Source organism: Schistocerca nitens, chromosome 7 (assembly GCF_023898315.1).
Source record: "Schistocerca nitens isolate TAMUIC-IGC-003100 chromosome 7, iqSchNite1.1, whole genome shotgun sequence".
Lineage (NCBI taxonomy): Eukaryota > Metazoa > Arthropoda > Insecta > Orthoptera > Acrididae > Schistocerca > Schistocerca nitens.
In genome coordinates this window covers 443303154-443324292 of record NC_064620.1, presented here as the reverse complement: position 1 = coordinate 443324292, position 21139 = coordinate 443303154, and positions in this window count along the sequence as shown.

Genomic DNA, 21139 nt, shown 5'->3' with positions numbered 1-21139 from the left:
TGTCAACGCCAAATAAAACAGACCCAGAATTTCGTAGTGAGATGTACTCCAAAGCATCAGAGAATGCAAAAGATGAAACATCAGTGCAAGTAGTTCCAGAATGAAGTAATCTGTTATTATGCAGCTCCACATGGCTTCCTTTTTTCTGTTTTTGAGAGATAGCATCACTCAAGCTTGTTTCCTGTAAGCCTGCTAAGATTATTTATAAGCCGAGAAACGTCTTTCACCATGTTTCAGCATTCCATATTTGACGATGAAGACAGTCAGGCACATTACACGACTGAAGGAGACAGATCCGTCAACAAAGTTTTGTCGCCTGCAGTGCATGGAGCCGACTAGCTCGAGTGCAATTACCTGCTACAACAATGCAAAACTTGCGATAACATTTAGTATTTTAGTAACTATTTCAGTCTTCGCACAAAAATCAAAGTCCACCATTTTTCTTTTGGATGACGTCTTCAGACTGCAGTGGTTCTCTATCGATTTTTAGTAAACAACTCAGTGGAAAAACCTAATTAGGTTTACGTTACTGTTTCATCTTGGAGCTTTACCACGACCTGATTTCTCCGTCATTCTTTTCAAGATTGACATTTCCAAATTAATTCGGAATTCGCACGTAATTCGTAGATTTCACTTGCTACAATACAAATACTGGGCGCTTCCTTACTTGTACCCAAATACAGTGAAGTGTGCAGCAGACGGTACTTGTTATTGTATCACACATTAGGATCTCTGCCATTACATCCATGGATGACGTATGAGAAGAATGACCGCTTCTGTAAGAACTGTCATTTGCCAGTTTTCATTTCCATCACATCCACTTTTTACATACGGTAAGTGTTGCTAAATACAAGTACGCCCAGAAAGTAACGCCCCACTTTTTTTGTCAGCTCACAACACGTTTGCGATTTCGGAACCTTAGGTACAAACGTCTTCGAATTTCCTAAGTGATCACGCTAAATGTCTGTTTTCTCCTACAGATAATGTGGCTGCAGCTATAGTTCAAAATGACATGTGCAAATAATTCACATTACAAGCAGTGCGCTGACATTCAGTTTTTCACTAGGGAAAATTAAACTGTAGGGAGTATCCGCAAACGTTCGTGTGAAGTCTACTGAGCATCAACAGTCAACGGGAGTAGAATTAGTCATTTGTCACAGAGGGTGAGACCATCAAAGGCGGTTCCGCGGAACTGGATGATTTACTGCACGCGGCGAAAACACCATGACTGTGATACCCGATGTTGCAGAGTGCTGATGTTCTTATTCGCGAAAATCGACGTGTTACGACTCAGCAGTTGTCCATAGCAACCCAGGAGTTTTTAACTCGAAACTCTAATGCTCGGTTTCACAGAGTTTTGAGGACTTCTGAATACACCATGGAACACGGTTTGACAGTGCTACCCATCCACATGAAAGCCCGGACCTATTTGCCTTGGACTTACTCTTACTAATGGGTAGCATTCATGGAAGCATTTTGAGAACGATATGGAGATCATTTGCGCATTGCAGGAATCGCTTCGTGACCAGAAAAATGATTGGTACGGACAGGGCATACACGGCGTTGTGTCTCTCTGGATGAAGGCCATAGAACTGGAATGCTGATTACGATGAAAAGTAACGTTCTTTCTTGCATGTGATTGAAATTTCGCGGACTAAATAATTGTTGAAAGGAAAAGTATGGTATACTACTTTCTGGGTGACCTTCGTAAATGATACATAATTATTAAAAATGTCTTAAACTCAATAAAGATTTACAAAATATTTCTGAATGGTGCCTATGGTTATCTATGTTAATAGACTCTCCATAAATAACAAATCTCTGTGTCGCAGTAGGAATATAAGCCTATACTCCAGGGCGATCAACGGAAGTGTGTTGGCTCGTAGTCACAGTGGCGTTCAATGACGAAGCAAGGACTGTTTCTATCTCGTTGTCCTAACATGAAGTAAGTGTTCCCATTACCTTTCGTATTTCCAAATTAATAGAAAATTATAGTTACTTACTGACACTCATTTTATGCGTGGAAAATGCTATTCTAATCCTTACTACAATCTTATACGATGTAGTATTCTACATTACTGCGTCACATTTCTTAGCATTTTATGATACCAAATTTTTTAAAAATTGTGAATTAAGTTGTAAGTTAAAACAAAAACCTTTGCCTCCAAATTTTTCTAACCTCGAGACGAAGGTGACACGGATATTATGCAGGGTGAATCACGTAAAATTCCACGGCAGTTATGGCGGAAATGGGAAGTGCTATTGATGTGACGTTTTTACAGAATGGATTAGTAGTCAGGAGTTCGTATTTAACCAATCAACAGGTTGTAATAATGTGTAGAAAACCTATTTTCGTGCGTATACACACTTTTTTAAATGAAAAAAACGCCTGTTCACATTAACAAACCCAAATTAGGGTACATTAGAATGTGAATGATGTTTGTTGCAGGATTATAGTGCAAGTTGTTTACTAGACAATGTATTTTAAAAAGTGTCTACACCGACACTTGTTTATGCCATACACTTGTTTATGTCATTCAGCCTGTAAAATTGATAGGCACGAAGTTGTTATGCTTCCTTACAGTGTACTTCTGTGTTGCTTGAGTGTATAGCGACTTGCTAATTGGTTGGTTGAATAGTTTGGAGGGGACCAAACAGCAAGGTCATCGGTCCCATCGGATGGGGAAGGAACTCAGCTACGCCATTTCAAAGTAACCATCGTGGTATTTGCCTGAAGAGATTTAGGGAAATCACGGGAAAGCTGAATCAGGATCGCCAGAAGCGGGTTTCAACAAACGTCCTCCCGAATGCGAGAGCGTTGTGCTAACCACTGGGCCACCTCACTCGGTATGGACGATGGGATTTACCAATACAGAAAAAGCCGATATGCTCATGGTGTGTGGCGGTCGTCCGTGGTGTGTAAACATGTGGTGTGCGGTAGTGAACCACCACGCCAAAGGCCTGTCTTTCATAGACGGAACAGTGAACGCATCTCCTAACAGACCTCCTTCCACCGATGCTAGAAGACGTTCCTATACAGTCTAGAAGAAAACGGATGCCTATTCAGCCCATAGTAAACGAATTTTTATAGCATGTCTTCACGAATTGATTCCAAATCGTTTACAATATTGTTAAGCCTTTCGTGGCCACTTGTTGACAAACTGATAGTTGGCTTGTGTCTCGCGTTCTTCGGCCGACGTTCGTCTGATGATTTTTGTGACGTTTCGCCAGCACGAGTGGCTGGCATTGTCAAAGTTTCACCCTCCATTGGTGGTGGTGGACTGGAGCCGAGCTCGTGGGCACAGATTATATGTACCTGGCGCACCAACTTCCAAGGCTTCTCCGCGGTCATTTCCGGTGCGGTTCTCTGGCTACCTGCGACGGTAGTTCGCTGCAGCACGGAAAGCCAGGATCCGTTTAATCTGAGGCTTTCTTCTTTCTTTTTGAATCTACGCTCTTGTTTGTGTATCTCTACAGACTGTTCAGAAAAGCTATAAAGATACGCAAACACGATAATTGTTTCAACAAGAAAGAAGAAAGCGTCCAATTAAACGGATCCTGCCTTCCCGTACTGCAGCGAACTACCGTCGCAGGTAGCAAGAGAACCGCACCGGAAATGACCGCGGAGAAGCCTTGGAAGTTGGTGCGCGAGGTACATAGAGTCTGAGGCCGCGAGCTCGGCTGCTGTCCATCAGCAATGGAGGGTGAAACTTTGACAATGCCGGCCACTAGTGCTGGCGAAACGTCACAAAAATCATCAGACGAACGTTGGCCGAAGAACCCTACACTTAAGCCAACAGGCAGTTTGTCCAAATCGTTAGCTTGGGCACAGAGAACGTGTATCTTGTCATCCTATTCCACGAATTTGACGCCCTTAGACCTTTTTCTGTGGGGAAAACTGAAAGATGCTATCAACAAGGGCGTATCAACTACACCTGATGACGTGCTACGACGTATTACTGCAGCCTGCTCGGACATCTCCACTGCAGTGCTACGATGTGTGCAGCAGTCGTTCCATACCGGACTGGAAACGTATATTGCCACTTCCGGTGGTCATTCTGACCGCAACCTGTGATGGTCAACTGTCTCGTTGATGGTCACAATCCACGTACCTAGTGTAAGCACTTACGTTATTCTTCACTCTGTCTTACCATGTTATTATACAAGTGTCGGTATGGGAACTATTCAAAATACGATGTCTCCTAAACGACCTGCACTAGACTCCCGCAAAAACACCGCTGACTTCCTAGTTTACTCTAGTTCGCTAATGTGGATAGGCACTGTTCCATTTAAAGAAGTGTACGGTAGCAAAAAAACCATGTTTAGGACTTAGGTGAGCACCATTTTTAGGGCAAATTGCCGGCCGGGCTGGCCCAGCGGTTCTAGGCGCTACAGTCTGGAACCACGCGACCGCTACGGTCGCAGGTTCGAATCATGCCTCGGGCATGGATGTGTGTGATGTCCTTAGGTTTGTTAGGTTTAACTAGTTCTAAGTTTTAGGGTACTGATTACCTCAGAAGTTAAGTCCCATAGTGCTCAGAGCCATTTGAACCATTATTAGAGCAAATTAAAGCTGTTCAGAACGATATCACAGTGTGAAATTTAGTTTCTGGTTGCAAAAAGAGTCATTTTCTTTGCGCAGCTCTTTCTCTCTTTTAGTTCCTTTACTCCTCTCTCCCACAAGCATTCCCATAATCCCACCTTACCCCCTTTTTTTCTTTTAAATTTCATTCCAATTTATTCTATAAGACTTGTAATCAATATAGGACAATCAACTTTCAATTAACGTCTCTTCAGCTTGCTGTGTACGTGCGAATAGTAAGCCTACCTCTTTCTGTAAATGCTGCGTGGGAATTGAAAGCACACCTGCAACGGTGGAAAAGGATTGTGTTCGACAAAACCTCTTTCTCTCGCTTTATCGCTCTTAAGTAGTCTGCAATAACGCAATTGACAATGAGTGATTCTATCCTACCACATTCAGTAGCCTGCTGATCGTGAGTTTGTTACTGTGAGAGACGTCATCTGTTCGTGTGCTTGTGTAAAACATATTCCTGATGTTCCTGAACAACTTTTGCATTTATCAATAATAACAAGAAATTCATGTTTTTGATCGAGATGAAGAACGTTCTGTTAAGTTTGCATGTAAACTGTCCTTGCGTCAAAATCAAGCGCTTCGTTTGCATAGATGCGCTGAAGTTAAGCGATCAGATAACTTTATTACTTACGAAAAGCAATTTATATTTTGTAAGAATATAAAATACGCAGTGGACTAACATTAAATGATATATACGGTTCTAATTACCTGCAAAGCAAACAAAAAATTAAAAAAATAAAACAAGAAAAAGTCGTCGGCTCCCATTTTTCTTCTTATACAATCACTTGAATTTCTTTTCTACCAATGCTGCCGGTAATCCTAACATTTACTACGTCGTTTACATAGTGTACCAAAACTACCGAACCGTAGTTTTGGTAGAGCGCAGCTCTAATAATAATTAACAGTTCCTGAAAAGACACTGCAGGCATTTAGGAATAATTTGGAGATTATATCAGAAAAGTCTTGCAGTTGCCAGGAAAACACTTGGTCAGGATTTTCACTGATAGATTTTGTCCAATGTCACACATTACATCTCATGTGCTTTACGTAAACAGAAGCAAGCAACTAACCCTTCCAGTTCATTCACTCTGGCCACTGACGTACTGAGAGGTTTCCATCTCTGAGAGCCGTGTGGGAGGGGAAAGTCACACCTTTATATCGCTATAGGCTTTAAATTGAGAACTAAACGTCAACAACGACAAATTTTGCGCTCCTATGAGTAACTACCTGCATGTTTTCCTTCGCGCGGTGCTGTTCATGAACTGTGTGACCGTAGTATGCACACATATCAGCGCCAACACAAGGCGCTCGAGCTGGTCCGAATTAGCTGCATGCAGCACAACGCTACACGTGGTGGAGAGCCCTGCTATCCGCCGCGGCTGTAGCGAGGGGCAGATGGCGCTCTGGAATTGGATTTCCTGGAAAGCCGGATGCATGTTAGGGTGGCCGCCAACCCCTCCCCTGCCATACAGCGGCGTTACATGTGCGCACCACGTGCTCCCGGCGACGTTTCGCTTGACACGTGCTAACAATCACGACCCCTGGTATAGAGTTGCGGTGTCAGGTAAGGCTGCACGTGGCTCTGTCTACGCGACGCGTCGGCGGTAATGTCGGAGTGTACAGGATGTATCATAATACATGGCGTCAGAGCATACAGTTGAAAGTGCACGACACCAAAAACAAAAATATCAGGTAAACGTGAGCTCTAAAATGCATTCCTTGAGAGCTATGACCTTTGTTCAATAAAAAAGACGTGTTTCGGAGTAACGATGATGAACATCTGTCCATAACTCTTAAGGTATGCGCTTTGAACGAATGGGACCGTTGTGCACAGCGATTGTAGACCATGTTTCAAGAATGGATGAGGAATTAAGCAATCAGTCGCAAATCCAATCCTGAGAAAAATAACCAGATTGGATTTGCTACTGATACTGAAACCCTTTTCGTTTTTTGAATAGTGGATACTGATCGTTTATTTCTTGTTTTCAACTTCTCATCAATACTGTCACACCGCCACCTCTCAAAACATGGAAAGCAAAGAGCTTGCAGCAGAAGTGATTTCTTCCACAGTGTCTAAGATCAAAAAGCTCTCATATTTCTTAAGGCACAGATTTTTGCCTCTGGTATCGGGTAATTTCAGCTGTTTGCTTTTCTGCCATTGATGATACACCCTCTGTAAGGCAACAATGGTAAATACAAGAGGTTTTAGGCTGAAATGGTGCAATAACTTAAAAATCAGATTCATGAATAACGAACAGCGCTACTATAGGGCAGTAGGGAACCAAACAGATAGCAAATGAACAAATAGACTATATTCGGTCGTCGTGAACGCAGGAAAGACTGCCACGTTTATACAGAATTTATGATTTTAAGTGCCACGTACGGCATTGAAACCGTCAGACACTTTCTTTCTAGCTCTTGGTCGTTGGTTATGAGGATAAATACTACGTATGTTTTGAAGAACCCCTTTCTTTCGTAATGTCGTAATGTCTTATAGGTAGCAATGTGCTTCTAAAGCAGCGCTGAGGCGCTATTTAAGTGTGAGTGAACAACAGTCAGGACTTACTCCAAATGTGATTTGGAGTGAACTTTATGAAAATACCTGTTTGTGGATTTTCAGGTCTCTTCTCGATTATGGGTACAGTATCTCGATTATTGGCATAATTGATTGCATCCTGGTGTGTTTCGCTTCTCAGTGCTAACAATTACATTCATGTTCAGAAAAAAACAGAAGACCTTGAACGCCTAGAGATAGAACGTTCGTAGCTAAATGACATGTGCATTAGTATGTTCTGCGGAAATTTCAGTCACCTCGGTTCAGCATGTGCCCTATTTCCTGGTAGGCACAGGGTCCGCCATAGGCCCTGATAAGGTGTTCAATGCGTGATGGCATTGACACTTATAAGGTGCGAATGGCGTCCTGTTGTATAGTCGTCCATACTGCATTGCCTGGCTCCGAAGCTCATCTGTGGTGGTTGGCATTGGGTCAGAGTGCTGCATCCGCTGTTTCGCCATATCCCACATATCTTCGATGGGCGACAGGTCTGGTGATGAGGCGGGCCAGGGCAAAAGGCTGACCTCGTGTGACACAAAGAAAGCAAGTGTTCGTGCAGCAACATGTGGCCGTGCATTAATTTAATGGAAAGTGGCGTCTGGGGTATGGCTACGGGTCGCAGTATGTCATTCACGTAGGTCACATTGGTCTCAGTGCACTGGACACGAACCAACTATGGTCTGTGGATGTACACAACAGCAATCACAACCATAAGGCCTTGACTTGGCACTGTATGTCTTGTTCGAATGCAGTCGCTGTGAAGCTGCCCCCTTCTCTGTAGTGGACCAAACAGCAGCCACCAGTTTCAAACAGAACATGGGGTCGTCCGAAAACTCCGTCTGATGCCATTCCTGTCCCCGCTGACGTCGTTCCAAACACTATAGCCTTCTAGTACGTTTTTTAACATTGGTTGGTTAATTTATTCAGGAGAGGGGATCAAATAGCGAGGTCATCGGTCCCATCGGATTAAGGAAGGAGGAAGCCAGCCGCGCCCTTTGAAGGGAACCATCCCGGCATTTGCCTCAAGCGATTTTGTGAAATCACGGGAAACCTAAATCAAGATGGCCGGACGCCGGTTTCAACCGCCGTCCTCGCGACTGCGAGTCCAGTGTGCTAACCACTGCGCAACCTCGCTCGATTTAGCACATTCGTCAAAGGTAGGCAGAGAAGTGGACGACGCGCACGTTACCCATACTGTAATAAACGGCGATGGACTGTCACCTCTGATTGTGTACGATATGTTAAACTGTTTCACTGATGCGCCAGAACCGAGGAGGGCGCAGATTTGTCCTGCAGTGCCACTCGGATAAGGCGTCAGTCTTCTCGGGGAACTGTATGGCTGGTGCGACCCATGTCATCGTGTTCTACGGCTTTCCTTGAACCACTCTGTACACAACCATTGCACTGCCAAAACACTTCGTCCCACATGAGCAGCAATTTCCCGGATGGATGCACCACTTTCTCTCATGCCAATAATACGCCCTGTTTCAAAGTCATTGACGTGACAGTACTATTCGCTCATACGTCTGCGAGGCGTCCAGAGCATCTGCTCAAGTGACAATGGTCCATTACTCTCTGGTGATAGCGACAAATAGAGCCGCAGGGACATATTACTGATAAGTGATGTTACACCGCGGTCAATGTTCACCTTGAAACCGCGGGTCGACATGGTTCAAATGTTAACCATTTGTGCGTAACATTATAATGTACATGTCAGTGGATACGAAAGTTCGTTCAAGGTGTTCTGTTTTTTTTTTCTGAACATGAGCGTAGATATTCTTCCTGTTTCTCCGAAAATCTGAACACCACTTAACATTAAGTGTATGTCACCTTACTGCACAACAAAACACAACACGAAGTTTTAATCGCACATGAATTGAACTGAGCGTATGCTAGAGACGACAACTAGCTGTATGTATGCGATTAAGGGCATGTAACGTCTCTTAGCAAAAGACATATTATGTGATAAAGAGAGAACATTGTGTATCATGTTTTGTTATTGTATGGAATTATGTACTTTTTTTATTATTTATTTTAGATAATATCTGTGTCGGCGAGTACTGAAACCGCCACAGACGATAAATATCAAACAAAGATGAGAATATGCAACTAGTATAAATAATGCAGAATGAAAATTAATTTCTCTGTCTTCTTCTTCTTGGAGTCACGTGAGTAGGATAGCCTGTGACGTTGTATTGTATGCTAACGTTGCATTCTTTTGTGGAGACTGAGAGATGTACGCCATTACGTACTCATTTAAAGGTGTGTAATAATTAACATATTTAAATGTTTTGAATAGAGTTATTTAATGAAACCTTGCATTATTATTTGTAGTAGCTTGCTTGGCATATTATCCCATCCCTTTAAGACATTTTCAGTTATTTAAATATTATCCGTGGTGCAGAGTTGCGCTACGAACGAACGAGCCGCTGCCGCGGCGTATTCAAACTGCATTAAATGAAATCTATCATCCCGCAAAGAAGCGGGAAGGTAATAGTGAAATAAAATTATTTCTTTCAGCTTCCGGACTTGCAGAGCAGAGCAGCAGATTTTATGATGTGTTTTGCAGGTTGACGCGGGCTGCTGATAATATATTACTAACAGTACAAAAAAGATAATTTACCTTCGTAATATAATAGGAAACTTGCTGTGCTTAGTTCTGGTGTGGCTAACCTTATAGTAAGAAAACGTATTTTTCTCCGATTATAGTCTCATGTTCTTGTGCTAGTCGTGGTACTTATTGGTGTTTTACTGATAACAAAAATCCACTGCAAAATTTTGTTGTTGAACAATCATTGCGAACTGTAACATCAGTATTCATAACAAAGTAATTTTCATTAACATTTTCAATAACTATAAAGTAGGGAAGAGATGTTGAGTTTTATAGTGAGTTACAGTAATAAAAAATGTTCCTTTAATAGAAAGCCAGATACAGAACAATAAGAATACCATATATTCTGTTTTGTTGAGAATTAATGATTATACAGAACTTCATGGCACAGCATTACTAAAAGGTATTTCGCGGCTCTTTTCGTATATGCGTTGTTACGCAAATAATAATAATAATAATAATAATAAAACAAAATAAACAGAAAACAAACTTCCTGGAAGATTAAAACTGTGTGCCCGACCGAGACTCGAACTCGGGACCTTTGCCTTTCGCGGGCAAGTGCTCTACCACTGAGCTACCGAAGCACGACTCACGAACGGTACTCACAGCTTTACTTCTGCCAGTACCTCGTCTCCTACCTTCCAAACTTTACAGAAGCTCTCCTGCGAACCTTGCAGAACTAGCACTCCTGAAAGAAAGGATATTGCGGAGACATGGCTTAACCACAGCCTGGGGGATGTTTCCAGAATGAGATTTTCACTCTGCAGCGGAGTGTGCGCTGATATGAAACTTCCTGGCAGATTAAAACTGTGTGCCCGACCGAGACTCGAACTCGGGACCTTTGCCTTTCGCGGGCAAGTGCTCTACCACTGAGCTACCGAAGCACGACTCAGGACCGGTACTCACAGTTTTAATCTGCCAGGAAGTTTCATATCAGCGCACACTCCGCTGCAGAGTGAAAATCTCATTCTGGAAACATCCCCCAGGCTGTGGCTAAGCCATGTCTCCGCAATATCCTTTCTTTCAGGAGTGCTAGTTCTGCAAGGTTCGCAGGAGAGCTTCTGTAAAGTTTGGAAGGTAGGAGACGAGGTACTGGCAGAAGTAAAGCTGTGAGTACCGGTCGTGAGTCGTGCTTCGGTAGCTCAGTGGTAGAGCACTTGCCCGCGAAAGGCAAAGGTCCCGAGTTCGAGTCTCGGTCGGGCACACAGTTTTAATCTGCCAGGAAGTTTCATATCAGCGCACACTCCGCTGCAGAGTGAAAATCTCATTCTGGAAACATCCCCCAGGCTGTGGCTAAGCCATGTCTCCGCAATATCCTTTCTTTCAGGAGTGCTAGTTCTGCAAGGTTCGCAGGAGAGCTTCTGTAAAGTTTGGAAGGTAGGAGACGAGGTACTGGCAGAAGTAAAGCTGTGAGTACCGGTCGTGAGACGTGCTTCGGTAGCTCAGTGGTAGAGCACTTGCCCGCGAAAGGCAAAGGTCCCGAGTTCGAGTCTCGGTCGGGCACACAGTTTTAATCTGCCAGGAAGTTTCATATCAGCGCACACTCCGCTGCAGAGTGAAAATCTCATTCTGGAAACATCCCCCAGGCTGTGGCTAAGCCATGTCTCCGCAATATCCTTTCTTTCAGGAGTGCTAGTTCTGCAAGGTTCGCAGGAGAGCTTCTGTAAAGTTTGGAAGGTAGGAGACGAGGTACTGGCAGAAGTAAAGCTGTGAGTACCGGTCGTGAGTCGTGCTTCGGTAGCTCAGTGGTAGAGCACTTGCCTGCGAAAGGCAAAGGTCCCGAGTTCGAGTCTCGGTCGGGCACACAGTTTTAATCTGCCAGGAAGTTTCATATCAGCGCACACTCCGCTGCAGAGTGAAAATCTCATTCTGGAAACATCCCCCAGGCTGTGGCTAAGCCATGTCTCCGCAATATCCTTTCTTTCAGGAGTGCTAGTTCTGCAAGGTTCGCAGGAGAGCTTCTGTAAAGTTTGGAAGGTAGGAGACGAGGTACTGGCAGAAGTAAAGCTGTGAGTACCGGTCGTGAGTCGTGCTTCGGTAGCTCAGTGGTAGAGCACTTGCCCGCGAAAGGCAAAGGTCCCGAGTTCGAGTCTCGGTCGGGCACACAGTTTTAATCTGCCAGGAATTTTCATATCAGCGCACACTCCGCTGCAGAGTGAAAATCTCATTCTGGAAACAGAAAAGAGTTTACGAAGCGAAACTGGCGCCCAACGTGGGGCCCGAATTTGCAGTGGCCACGAAAATAATTGTTTTATGTATTTTCTTTCAGTGTCTATTGTTATATATATATAGTGATAAATGTATGTATGTGTATCATGATTAATTCCATGTATTAATGAATGTACAAACATTCTTTCATGAAAAAACGCACTACTGCAAGCGAGTCAGAGGAAACGATCCCGAGAGTACTGAGAAACAGTAACGACTACCTAATCCGGGGGCAGCCGAACCCCGAAATCAGATAAACTAAAGGTAAGACTACAGTGTAGCTGTCCTGTTTGTAGAAGCTTAACTCCAGTGGAGTGATCTCATATCGCTAGTGGTGTGCGTAGTTTGGCGTTAGTGTTTATGACAGGGCAAAGTTGATTGTAGATAGTAATATTTAGTGTGCAGTGTATTGTAGATAAATTAACATATTTTGTGTGCAAGTGGAAAAACTGTCAGAGCTTGTGTTCGAGTAGGTAATTTATGAATATGGTTAAATTGCGTAGTCAACGTCCGAGCAATATGGATACTGAGGAACAGCCATTAGTTAGTGCAGGAAATGTAGAAACGGGTGCATTAAGCAGTACAAGTACTCTCTTTGAGGATATACCATGCGAAAATGTGGGGGCAGGAACACAGGAAGTGATGCCACCGCCCACCAGTGCTCAAGGAGAGGTAGATAAAGAAATTGCACCACCTACAGAAAAGCAGGAACCAGAGAGTGGTAATCTGCCTGGTGGATATTCACTTCAGGCGATATTAGAGCGCGTGCTGGATTACCAGGCAAAATTTGCGCAACAATAAGCTGAAAAGGAAAAAAAAATTGAGATCTTTCTCGCACAGCAAGCTGAGCGAGATCGCCAGTTAACAGAAAATTTCCTTGCCCAGCAAGCTGAGCGAGATCGCCGGTTAGAGGAAAAGTTTCTTGCCCAGCAGGCTGAGCGGGATCGCCAGCAAGCTGAGCGGGACCAGCAACTTGTGCAATCGTTAGAAAATATGAAAAAAGAGATTGCCTGTATGAAACAGAATTATGAGTCGATACCTAAGGCCGTGCAGGAGTTGACTGTACAGGTCAACAACCTGCAAGTAGCAAACACTAACAGGGTAGACGAGATAGGTGTCTTAGCCAACCGATTAGAAAAGCTAGAAATAGATTCCACCCAGCTTGTAGAGCAGAAGTGGAACGAACAAGCGACTAAAATTGAAACCGAATTCAACTCATGGCTAGAAGCGAAGGAGAGTGAGATCGACAAAAATATTAATTCTAAGGTACAAGCAGCCATGGCAGATAGAGATGCCGAATCGTTCAGTACCGCAGTAAATAGTCAGGTACAGAACGACGTGCAAACCATCAAACAAATACTCAGTGAGGATATTCCGCAGTGGCAAGTGAATATGAACAAATGGATATCCGACTTGGAAAAGGGTTTAGCACAGAGCAGCAAACCTCTTGAACATGAAACTATGTCGCCGACAGCCAATGTTTTTGGCAACGCACAAACTTATACGCGACGCAACAATGGTGAATCTTTAGGCGATAATGCGAAGAGCTGTAGATTCGGTTCGGAGCACACAGCCTATGTCCCAGGAGCAAACCAGTATAGTCCAAAAATATTAGTTGAAGAAAGTTTGATCAAAAATAGGCAGTTTCAAACGTTTACTACTGAACGAAAGTCAGTACACCCAGTAGTATTCTTAAAAAGCTTTAAAAATATCTTGCCTAGTGTGTGGAACGAAGCACAGAAAATTCAATACGTAATGTCATACATTCAGGGCGATGCAGCGTTGTGGGCTACGGAAGTAGCAGACAACTGCAAGACGTATGAACAGTTTGAAAGAGCGTTTTTGTCGAAATACTGGTCGCCTTGTATACAAGAGCGGCTAAGAAAAGAAGTATACAATCCCGAACCGTACTCACCCCGTCTTGGGAATCTGAGACGGTATTTCCAGAAATATATAAACAAAACGCGCTACTGGGACGAGCCTATCTCACCAAGAGACATAATAAGACTCCTAAAATCACATTTACCCATTCATATCAAAGAGAAATTAATACACGTAACAGAAAGCGACATGGAACATTTCCTGTCTGTTCTAGATTCAATAGACTTAATCCAGGAAGACGCGAAAGCAGCGTGTGATCACTCGCGGAATAATGGATCAGGGTGTAAACATGACAGAAATAATAGTGCACAAAACCACAACCATGGAAATGGTGGGGGTGGTAATAAGCGGCAAGAGCATTCGCAAAATTGTAATAATGGGAGAAGTCAGAACGGGTATGGTCAACCGTCCCATAATAAAAAGCGTCGATTTGACGACCGGTACGATTCCGGACTGCCAGGGACCAACCGCTGGAAAAATGCGCGAGGTCAGTGGCATAGCAATTACAGTGACAGTAATCGCAATTGGAATCAGAATCAGCGACCAAGCCCAGAGCGGCAGGGTAATGACCGGTACGACAACAACAGACCACCACTGCAAAACGCGCCTATTGCGCAGTCGTGGCGGCCTACAAATCAAAACGTACACATAGTAGAGGTCGCGGACAATAGCCGTCCAAGTACCTCGCAAGCAAGCAATCCAACAAACTAGAATCGGCCTCGATATGCTCTCCATCGCTGGCCGAGGGGTGGAGTGAGAGCAACACGAATGACAATAATATCCCTAGAATACATATGCTGCGATACAACGACGGTATCAGTATGGATAGAGATCTACTGACCGAACCGCATGAATGTAAGGAAGATAGCAACGAAAATGTGCAAGCCATAATAGAAGCAAAAATCAATGATGTTGCCGCGAATATAATCATCGACACAGGTGCCTCAGTGAGTGTAATGAGTACAGAATTGTTTAAAGCGCTGGGGAAGGGACGTAGCATACCGACTTTCCCGGTTAATAATTGCAAGGTGTCTGGAGCTATAAGTGCACAGAGCCAATTAGTTAAGTACCAGGTGCAGGTGGAGATTCGTAAGGAGGGCGAAGCCATAGTGAGCTCGTTCCTCATTGTTAAAGGGTTAAAGGTGGCCTGCATTCTGGGAGTAGATTTTCTCCGTGAGAGGGACGCAGTGATCGACCTCTCCTCGGGAAAACTAAGCATATTTAATAAAGGTAGGAGGATTGAGTTGTCTATGATGAAATCGAAGGAGGTACTTGTGCCATGTTGCAACCGAATTAATATCAAATGTAGGAACCCCTGGGTACTACACATCAATGATTATTCACCTGTGACAGATCTCTATTATCCGAGTATAGAAGATAGAAATTTTGAAACAAATGTTCATGCATTTCAGACCAAAGTACAGGAATCTGAAAGTTTAAGCAACATACAAAAGCAACAGTTGACGCAGCTGCTATCGGAATATACAATGGTATTTACCGACCGACCAGGAATAGTCAAAGGGTACCACTATCACATAGAGGTGATGCCCCACAAAACATACTGTCGCGCATCTTACTCCATCCCTTGGTCGATGAGGGAAGTAGTGGCTAAAGATATTCGGAAGATGTAAAATTATTTATTCAGTGACGTGTCGGATGTAAATAGTAGTAGTTATGAGAAGATTTCAATTGTGTTTTAGAGGATAAGTATGTTAGTTGTAAGAAAGAATTTGTGTGTAATTAAACCTTGAGGAAGTAGAATCAGTAAACTGAGTAACAGCATGCAAATGGAAGACTTTATTTACAGACAATTAGTGTCATTAAAATACTATATGCTCATCAAGCAATGAACAATCTTTTTGTTGATAAAATAAGGATTAATTTCTTGAATCCTTTTTCATTTGTAGTAAGTAAGTGCAATTAATGATGAAATCTCATATAGTAATGTAACAGATGTAATTGTGTTAGAATTAAGGAATCCTGAGAGAGAGTCTCTACTGGCCAAAAATTGACTTTGTAGTACGAAACAATTATGTGATGTAATGTTACTGCCAATAGTGATCTGAGAACGACACTGGAGCAGAATTCAATCAAAAACAAACCCGTTCCGTGTAACCTACGCTTTGTATGTATCGATGCTTCAATTGAAGCCTGTGTACTTGGTACACGTCCTTGAAGATTCATTACGCGGTACGCGAATCAAGTCAATCAACGCGGAAACTACACTATAGTCCTGTAGGACAGATCATTAAAAATAAAACTAGTACTAAATGAAGTATTTATTGAGCAATATGCCCAAGTCAAGCTGTCATGCACATGGTAAAATCTGTTTGCTAGATGGGTGATAACCTGGCAAGCTACACTGAAAAAGGAAAAGAAAGCTATGTACCAAAAATCACACACCTTTAAATAATTACAAAAAAGCCATATATGCCTAGTAATAGTATTAAAAGTGTGTAATGACAAGGTAAACATAATGGACTCAATGTAGATGAGAGTGATTATGCTAAGAACATTTGATATGCATTTAAAATAAACTGTGTGCGTAAACAATCTCGGAAAGGACGGAATAATGTGTGTAGTAGGGACAGAAAATGACTGTTGTATCTGCACCAATATATACGTCGGTATAAGTCAAGTGTTGAGTGACTAACTGTCATAGTGCAGTGCTCAACGAACAATATACTGTGTGTAAAAACGGTAGTTAGGGATCCGTTCGGAGACGATGCAAACAAACATCGCTCGACGGAAACATTTAGTGTGTGTGAACCGAAACATTTTCGCGTGTTGAGAGACGCTCTGGCAGCGTATCAACCGTGAGAACAAGTGAAAGTGTGTAGTACAACGTGCGTGTGACGAACCCTGAATACCAGTGTCACAATGCGATTCACTTGTGAAGCCACAAGAAACCCGTTATTACGCCAAAACAACCTGTGCATACCAGCGAAACGACGGCTTACTGAACAATAAACGCTTTTAACCAAGTCGAATTTTCTTCCACAGCTAATAATCTGTATCCTTAAAGACAGTACACCGTTGTGGAATATTTGTTTCATGCATTGTGACGGGGAGCCATGCAGAGAAGCAGAGACGGGTGCCGTGCCGCCAGCCAGCCGGTCGCGGGAAACCACTGCAACACGGCGACATTGGTGAATGGTTCGGCGCGGTCCGCGACTACTCGGGCGCCACCCCAGCACGCCGTCGCTGTTACTGCGAGCAGGTCGTCGACCCCAGCGGTCGTTGGCACGCCGCGTTCCAGACGACGCTACGCAACAATTGCTTCGCGCCGCCCGCTCCGTACATTATTGACATTCAACCAAACATTACCAACTACGTTGTTAATCTACTAATATGAAAATGATTTATTGGACACGAAATTACGTGACAAACATTTTTTTTTCTTTAGTTACTGTGTATAGACTCAAAATATTCATTGGTTCAGTGATATATGTTATATGTTTTCGTCACATTAGTGAAGCAAACTGACACGAATGCCATACCATGGTGGAACTTTTGTCGTGAGTAAGTGTAGAGACAATCCATTACATTACTGTAAAACTGTTTAATGATTGACTTTCAGTGTGACAGAGAACACAAATGTGAAAGAGTGTAGAAGGTGCATTTTTAACAAGGCGACTAAAGATTTAACATTTTGTCATAAATAACCTTTGTTACCTGTGAACATTGCATAAAGTCCAACCTTTTTTGATGAACAATCAAACTGTGTGTTAAGACAAACCAGGCGAGATGACCATGGCTCCGGCGCAGTTTTCCCAGGTTTTCTGACCGCACGTAGCCCGAATGGGGGAGCCAGAAAACTGTAATGACCCTGGGACTAGGTGAATATTCCAAATAAGGTGACAGACAATGACAAAACGAACGTTAGTGGCAGCATATTGCCGAACCTTCTTAACGTTAGTCAATTGCCGCCAGGGGGCATTGTAACGTCTCTTAGCAAAAGACATATTATGTGATAAAGAGAAAACATTGTGTATCATGTTTTGTTATTGTATGGAATTATGTACTTTTTTATTATTTATTTTAGATAATATCTGTGTCGGCGAGTACTGAAACCGCCACAGACGATAAATATCAAACAAAGATGAGAATATGCAACTAGTATGTATAATACAGAACGAACATTAATTTCTCTGTCTTGTTCTTCTTGGAGTCACGTGAGTAGGATAGCCTGTGACGTTGTATTGTATGCTAACGTTGCATTCTTTTGTGGAGACTGAGAGATGTACGCCATTACGTACTCATTTAAAGGTGTGTAATAATTAACATATTTAAATGTTTTGAATAGAGTTATTTAATGAAACCTTGCATTATTATTTGTAGTAGCTTGCTTGGCATATTATCCCATCCCTTTAAGACATTTTCAGTTATTTAAATATTATCCGTGGTGCAGAGTTGCGCTACGAACGAACGAGCCGCTGCCGCGGCGTATTCAGACTGCATTAAATGAAATCTATCATCCCGCAAAGAAGCGGGAAGGTAATAGTGAAATAAAATTATTTCTTTCAGCTTCCGGACTTGCAGAGCAGAGCAGCAGATTTTATGATGTGTTTTGCAAGTTGACGCGGGCTGCTGATAATATATTACTAACAGTACAAAAAAGATAATTTACCTTCGTAATATAATAGGAATCTTGCTGTGCTTAGTTCTGGTCTGGCTAGCCTTATAGTAAAAAAACGTATTTTTCTCCGATTATAGTCTCATGTTCTTGTGCTAGTCGTGGTACTTATTGGTGTTTTACTGATAACAAAAATCCACTGCAAAATTTTGTTGTTGAACAATCATTGCGAACTGTAACATCAGTATTCATAACAAAGTAATTTTCATTAACATTTTCAATAACTATAAAGTAGGGAAGAGATGTTGAGTTTTATAGTGAGTTACAGTAATAAAAAATGTTACTTTAATAGAAAGCCAGATACAGAACAATAAGAATACCATATATTCTGTTTTGTTGAGAATTAATGATTATACAGAACTTCATGGCACAGCATTACTAAAAGGTATTTCGCGGCTCTTTTCGTATATGCGTTGTTACGCAAATAATAATAATAATAATAATAATAATAATAAAACAAAATAAACAGAAAAGAGTTTACGAAGCGAAAGGCATTATTTTCTCCTCTCGCCGTAGAACACATAGCCTCCCCCATGTCCATCCCTGTCCTTGGCATAATTGTGAGCGAACTTTATTAGACTGGATTAGGACAAAGGGGAGAATAAAACGCCAGGAAATTGTCAGCTTTTTACTACTGAGACTACCTATTAAAACAAACGTGGTTTTTCATATTATTACTGTGGACGACATACAGCTGAATAAATGCCGACTGACAGAACACGAATAAATTTTATTCCTATAGTGACAATCTCATGAATATACTGTTTCGAACTGAAGTGCCTTTATTGCGAAAACAATCAGTGAAATAGTAGGAAAACAACCTTAATTAATAGTTATACATACCGTTGATAATAACTCTGTTAAGAGAACTTTGCAGTATTCGAGTCAGCATCATAAAGTGAACTTCGAGGACTTAACGTGAACATAACACTAGTATTACATGGTTGAGGCAAACATTATTCTTATTACTTCCATCGATTATCCAGCGAGCCTTCAATGTAGGAATTAATTTGTAAAAAGGGTTTGTAAAGAGTCACAAATGTAACATTCATATATCCGTGTAGCGTAATATAATTGGAGCAAAGGATAAAAGGATACATACATTAGATCTCGAAGATAAATCATAAATTCTGAAGGAGTACAGAAACGTTGGCGTCATATTTAGCTACTTTAAGTATAGGATGTATATACAGCCACCTCGGCTGCACAAAATTTCTGTCAAATTGACCATGGTTTCGATTGCACTAGGGCAATCTACATCAGAATAAAAAATTACGTGGATTACATGTAATCACACCATGGGTGAAAAACTCTGTATTTCATGTAATTTTTTATTCTGCAGAAGATTTCGCTAGTGCAGTGGAAACCATTGTCTATTTGACAAAAATGTTGTGTAACCGACGTGGATATATATACATCCTATTATTAAATAAAGAATTGTTGCTGGATCCCAGCCACTAAAAATGTTAAAAAATTTACCTACTTTAATTAGTGTTTTATTTAAATGAAATTTTGTGTTTATTACATTACTATTCATCGTAAGTTAAGAATTAAATGAACATGCGTCACGTTATCTTCACTGCACTTTTCGGGGTATTTTTGTGTCCCACACAGGCGTTATTCTACAAGAAATCGTGCCAAAATTATATGAAATATGTCAAAACTAAATATAGCTTTTATAGCAATAGTGTGTGTTTTTAGGCAGTGAGCTCGAAATAAATATTGAATGCAATAGAAGCGCTTGCCGGAGTGGCCGAACGGTTCTAGGCGCTACATTCTGGAACCACGTGACTGCTACGGTCGCAGGTTCGAATCCTGCCTCGGGCATGGATGTGTGTGAGGTCCTTGGGTTAGTTAGGTTTAAGTAGTTCCAAGTTCTAGGGGACTGATGACCTCAGAAGTTAAATCCCATAGTGCTCAGAGCCATTTGAACCATTTTTTGCAACAGAAGATACAGGAATACCAAAGAACCGGATAAATGAAGTCACATATCTGTACAAGAATACCTCTTTTTCGTAGTTGCCTGTGATGAAGTCACGGAGACAGTAATTTTTAACCAGTGTATTGTACACCATTGATTCTGGTCTTGTATTCTCTCTTCCTTGCGTTTAGATGAAGTCAAGAGACGGAAGAGTAGAGAGCCAGACATTACGGAAGTCTGCACCGCAAAAGGACCTCTGCAAAAGACCTACTAAGATATGTTCACATCCTAACCAAGGCTACACTTGTGAATTATTGTAAATGATTTTCAAAGTGTTGATATTCTATGCCAAACTGCTTCTTCAATAATAAAAAAATTTAACTATGTTCCGCAACTATCAACACTCTTCAAATCTCTTGAATAAGAAGTGGTCCACAGTAGGAGTATTTAAAACTAGATAAGTTTTGTGGAACAATTAGAAAGACTTTCCAAGTACACGTTAAATGACACACACTAAGGTAATTCTATGAACAGAAGATTATATATGAATTTTCGTATAGTATTCAAGAAAGCCGTGTAGGTCGTCTAACAAATTATAATACTGGTGACTGCAGCAAGATTTTCGGAGGAAATCCACAGGTGTACGAAACTAAACAACATGAGGAAGACTAGATTAGGAAGAGCCAAAAATCTTCATCGTGACTATGAAACATTAGATTATAGATAATGAGAGC